The 5,941-nt window shown below is 43.6% G+C and overlaps 1 pseudogene; it reads left to right on the top strand.

The window, feature by feature from the left end:
- Positions 1–1,118: 1,118 nt before the first annotated feature.
- On the top strand, positions 1,119–2,154 carry LOC131923997 (cytochrome c, somatic-like; annotated as a pseudogene).
- Positions 2,155–5,941: the final 3,787 nt, after the last annotated feature.

The raw sequence follows: 5,941 nt of genomic DNA, 5'->3' as shown, positions 1-5,941 counted from the left end.
AGTAAAGAGAGAGAGAGGGACTTGTTTTAATTTCATTACCCCCAGAACAATACAATACAACAGTTATTTATTTAGCATTTGTATTATATTACATATTCTGAACAATCTAGAGGTAACCAGTTGTGCTGACTAGTCTTATGTCGACTTGACACACAAACTAAAGTCATCTGAAAGGAGGGAACCTCAATTGAGAAAATGCCTCCGTAAGATCCAGCTGTAGCACATTTTCTTAATTAGTGATCAATGGGGGAGGGTCCACTGTGGGTGGTGCCATCCCTGGGCAGTGGTCCTGGGTTCTAGAAGAAAGCAGGCTGAGCGAGCCATGGGAGCAAGCCATAGCAAGCACTCCTCCATGGCTTCTGCCTCAGCTCCTGCCTCCAGGTTCCTGCCCTATTGAGTTCCTGTCCTGACTTCCCTCAATAATGAACAGCAATATGGAAGTCTAAGCCAAATAAACCCTTTCCTCCCCAACTTGCTTTTTAGTCATAGTGTTTCATCACAGCAATAGAAACCCTAAGACACCAGGCATGGGGGTATACACACCTGTTGATCCCAGCACTTGACAGAGGCAGGGGGACCACTGCAAGTTCCAGGCCAGCCATAGGGACTGTAACAGGCCAGTGAACACAAACTGAAACACAGGTGAGTCTTCTTGTTTCTGAGACGGTGATGGAATTTTCCCATCGTTTAAACATATTCATATGCCTAGTTATATACACCTCAGTATAAAGCCGTTCAATCGGTTTGAGGCGACACCCCATCTCTGTGGAAAGTTGAACAGTACTAATCAAGTTTAATCCTATCTTGAGAAAGGGACAGCAGTGACAGTGTTTCTGCGACTAGAATTGTTATTTTAAAGGAGAGCGTATCCACTTTACTACAAGTCAGCTTCCCTTAATCAGGACTGTCCAACAAAAACGTTGTTAACCATTCATAATCTGTATTTCTCGTGTACAAATTAGATTATGGTACACATGAAAAGCCATGAGACATTTGTTTTGTAATAAATAAGGCCCTACTGCATAGGGACACCCTGTCTTTACAGCCTATATAAGAGAGAGGGGTGACTGTCTTCAGGTGGCAGCATTTGTGATGTTGACCCGTCGAGAGCAAATTAAAAATTGGGTAATGCTGAGAAAGGCAAGCAGACTTTAGTTCCGAAATGTGCCCAGCGCCACTCTGTGGAAAAGGGAGGCACGCATAGGCCTGGACCGTATCCATGGTCTGTTTGGGCAGAAGCCAGGTCGGGCCTCTGGATTCTCTTATACAGATATCAAAATGAGCGTTACCAGGGGAGAGGATATCTGATGGAGTTTTCGGGGAATCCCAGGAAGTACGTCCCTGGAACAAAAGTGATCTTCGCTGGCATTAACAAGGAGGGAGAAATGGCAGGCCTAGTGGCTTATATAGTGAGTAAGGCTACTAGTGAGTACTTCCATGTCTAGTGAGTAAGGCTACTAGTGAGTACTTCCATGTCTAGTGAGTGAGGCTTCTAGTCAGTACTTCCATATCTAGTGAGTAAGGCTACTAGTGAGTACTTCCATGTCTAGTGAGTGAGGCTACTAGTGAGTACTTCCATGTCTAGTGAGTGAGGCTTCTAGTCAGTACTTCCATATCTAGTGAGTAAGGCTACTAGTGAGTACTTCCCCTGCCTTATTTATTACAAAACAAATGTCTCATGGCTTTTCATGTGTACCATAATCTAATTTGTACACGAGAAATACAGATTATGAATGGTTAACAACGTTTTTGTTGGACAGTCCTGATTAAGGGAAGCTGACTTGTAGTAAAGTGGATACGCTCTCCTTTAAAATAACAATTCTAGTCGCAGAAACACTGTCACTGCTGTCCCTTTCTCAAGATAGGATTAAACTTGATTAGTACTGTTCAACTTTCCACAGAGATGGGGTGTCGCCTCAAACCGATTGAACGGCTTTATACTGAGGTGTATATAACTAGGCATATGAATATGTTTAAACGATGGGAAAATTCCATCACCGTCTCAGAAACAAGAAGACTCACCTGTGTTTCAGTTTGTGTTCACTGGCCTGTTACAGGCAACGGCTACACGTCAGGAAGCAACTGTCTGTTCTTGACGATGCCGATTTAATTAGAATTCCCTACGTCATCGAGGATGCTGCCTTCTACCGCTGAAAGGCACTTACTGTGGTTTATGTATAATATCAAAAAGTATTTAACACTAAAAAAAAAGCCTAAATAAATAAAGAAAACCTAAATCAGGAGGTGATTTAGAGTATTTAGGAGGGTATATGTAAATTATATATGTGTAAACACATCATTTTGTGTAAGCTGAGCAGCTGCGGGGGCTGCTATTGTTTGAATAACTGTCCCCCCAAAGGCCCAAGAGTTAAATGCTTGATTACTGGGTAGCACAACTGGAAGGTGGTTGCACCTTTGGGAGGGCCTGGGGGAGGTTTTTGCGGGGAGAGCACGCCCTGGAAGAGGAAGACCCGGATGGTCGGTGGCTTCCTCTCTGTGGCTTCATGGTGATGACGCGAGCAGCTTCACTCTACTATGGCTGCTACCATGACCAGTGTCTCACACAGGCCCAGAGCGTGAAGCCGGCTGCTACCATGACCAGTGTCTCACACAGGCCCAGAGCGTGAAGTCGGCTGCTACTGTGACCAGTGTCTCACACAGGCCCAAGGAGTGAAGCCAGCCACGCACAGACTGGAACCTTCAAGCTTTGAGGCAAAATAAACCTTTACTCTTTATAAAATAGCTATGTCGAGTAGAACCAACTCCCCCATCCCCCTAGATACCAAGGGACACAGTTGTATGTTCACGCAAAAAAGTTCAAAGAAGCATTGGAAGCAAGGTAAATATGCCCCAACAGATAAACAACTATGGACTGGCCACACCATGCATTATTATGCATGTATGTAAAAGGAATGAAGTTCTGATACACATCACAACTTGGATAAATCACGACCGTCATGAAACAAGCAAAACAAGTCAGTCATAGAAGCCCACATGTTGAGCCAGGCGGTGGTGGTGCACACCTTTAATCCCAGCACTCAGGAGACAGAGGCAGAGGCAGAGGCAGAGGCAGAGGCAGAGGCAGGTGGATCTCTTTGAGTTCAAGGCCAGCTTAGTCTACAGAGTGAGTTCCAAGACAGCCACAGCTGTTACACAAAGAAATCCTGTCTCAGAAAAAAAAAAAAAAAAAAAAAGTCTACAAGTTGCATGACTCCATTTATATGGTGTGTCCATCACATACAAACTGAAGAGCCAGGAAGTAGATCTTGGTGGCCTGAGGCTTGGGCAGGGCTGAGGGGGCCAGCATAAAGTGGGGAATAAATGCCAATAAATAAAAGGAGATGGTAAAAATGTTCTAAGATTCGATGGTGAAGATGCATTTTATGAGTATTCTAAAAACATTGAAGTGTAAACGATTGGTTGATTGATTGATTGGCTGGACTGGAACTCACTAAGTAGATCACAGAGATCTACCTGCCTCTGTCTCGTGAGTGCTGGAATTAAAGGCAAGCACAACCCCCCAGCTAAACCGGACACTTTAAATGAGTGGATTTTTATGTATGTTAAATTTATCGTAATGAAACATAGAAATAAAACAGAAAGATGAAGGAAGGATGGGGGGAGGGAGGGGAGCAGTCCAGCCGCCCCACTAAAAAGATACACAGCGAGGCCACACAGAGCAGAGGCCATGGACTCAGATGGGGAAAGAGAAATTCCTGCTCTAAATGCACATCAATCCTCTGAGTAGCCCCAGGCCAGCATCAAATGCCACAACTATGTGTCAGGGCAAGACAAGCAGACCAAGCAGGCTGAGCTCAGCCTGCACTGACCACGTGAAATAATGAAACAGATGTGCTTTCAAGCCACTAAGTTTGGAGCTTTTTGTCATACAGCAACAGACAACAAAAACATTCATTTGAGATGATACAAGTTCCAAATGGATCAGAGAACCAAGTGGGGATAGTATTAAAAGAAAATATAGCTAAATTCCTCTATTAACTGGGTATGAGGGAAATGTTCTAATTATGCCTCAAAATGAGGGTTCACTAAGATACAATATTGATACATTTAATTGTGTTAAAATTGTTTAAGCTTTTGAAGAGCAAAACCTCCATGAACAAAGTCAAAAGACGTGTCTGTCAGATGAAATATTTATAACCTATATTACAGAAAAAAAAAAGACCAAAATTGGGGGTTGGTGGAATGCTCAGTAGGTAGAAGGGTTTGCTCAGCAAGCAGGAGAGGATGGTTCAACCGACTTCCTCTTCTTTGAGAAACTGCCTCAAGGTGATAGGCCAAGAGCAATAGAGGAAACCACCCCATGCCCTTTAATGTCCTCCACAAGTATGTGCATGGACTTGTGTACTTGTACATGCACAAAACATGACAAAAAAAAAGAGGGAAAAAAATGAACAAAAAAAGAAAGAAAGAAAAAAACACTAAAATTCCTAATATATAAAAACCATTTTCAAAAGTTTATTTTATTTTTAAATGTGTGTGTGTGTGTGTGTGTGTGTGTGTGTGTGTGTGTGTGTGTCTGAGAGTATGTGTGAACACATGACAGCAGCGCCCTCGGAGCTGGGGTTACAGGAGGTTATGATCTGCCCCATCTGGGTGCTGGGAACCGAACCCTGGTCCTCTGCAATGGCCTTACTGGATCTTCAGAGCTGAGCTATCTCTGCAGTACCCTCCCACCCCACCCCCCCCTTTTTGAAAAAAGAACCCTCCTACTTCAGGCTCTTGAGTGCTCGGACTAAAGTTTCATACCACCACACCCAGTTTATAAATAATTTAAAACTTTTTAGGATAAATGCCAAAAATTTACCCTAAAAGCCGGCAAAGATATGACTAGAAAATGAACAACAGCGAATGTAAAACTGACACTTAAACACGAGAATCTCTGCTCAGCTCACTCATCATAAGCAATATGTAAATCAGAACTATCCCAAGTGCCTTCTTGGCACAGGAGGCCCTGCATCAGTCTTACAAAAGCATACTGAGACAAGATTTATTTTACTTATGAGATAGGCCAAAGTTCAAAATCTTGACAGCATAGTGTGCTGCTGGGCCTGCTGAAGCACCTTCATATGTTCCTGGTGGAAGGAAAGGTAGTACAAAGTTGATGGAGAAGAATTTGGCAATGTCCGGCAAACCCTCAGAGATCCACCGCAGCCCAGTGGTCCCATGTCTAGAAATTTACCATGAGAACACACCTCCAACAATTCAAAAGTGTTCATGTGCCAGGCTGTTCTTACAGCACTATTTGGAGTTAAAAAAAAAAAATCTGCAGATGGTCACGACAGTACATGCCTGTAAATACAGCATTCAAGAGGCAGGAGGATTGCAAATTACAGGCCAGCTTGGCTACATAGTGAGATCAAAGCTAGCCTAAATTATGTAAGTCCTTTTTCTTTAAAAAAAGGGAGGAGGAGGAGGAGGAGGAGAAAGGAATGGAGGGAGGGAGGGAGGGAGGGAGAGAGAGAGAGAAAGAAAGAAAAAGGAAGAAAGATAGATGATTGTTGGCTGGGCAAACTGATAGAATCTGACTGAAAGAATACTATTAAAAGACTGGAAAAAATCTCCATCAGAATATACTGAAAAATTCAAAACGAGGTTCTAGTAAGGTGGATCAGCATGTGAAGGTGCTTTTTGCCAAAGCTAAGGACCTGAGTTCGATCCATCAAGGGGAGCTCACCAGAGATGACTCTCATACACAGTGTATAGCCAACTGGAAGTCTTTAGTCCAGCCAGCTGGGACCACACCCAAGTGTTCGGTAACCTAGGTGTGGCCCTGAGTGTTCAGAACATGGGGTTTTTAAGGGGAGAGACCTCATCCAGGCATCTCACTCGGCAGCTGCAAAGGGGGTTTTGCAGAGTAAACAGCTGGAAGTGAGCAATTTTCACAGAAGCTAAGATAACCAGTTAGCTGGAGGAGGTTCTG

This window comes from Peromyscus eremicus, chromosome 14 (genome assembly GCF_949786415.1).
Source record: "Peromyscus eremicus chromosome 14, PerEre_H2_v1, whole genome shotgun sequence".
Classification (NCBI taxonomy): Eukaryota; Metazoa; Chordata; class Mammalia; order Rodentia; family Cricetidae; genus Peromyscus; species Peromyscus eremicus.
The sequence above is the reverse complement of the archived record's forward strand: the minus strand, read 5'-3'. Positions and strand labels throughout refer to the sequence as shown.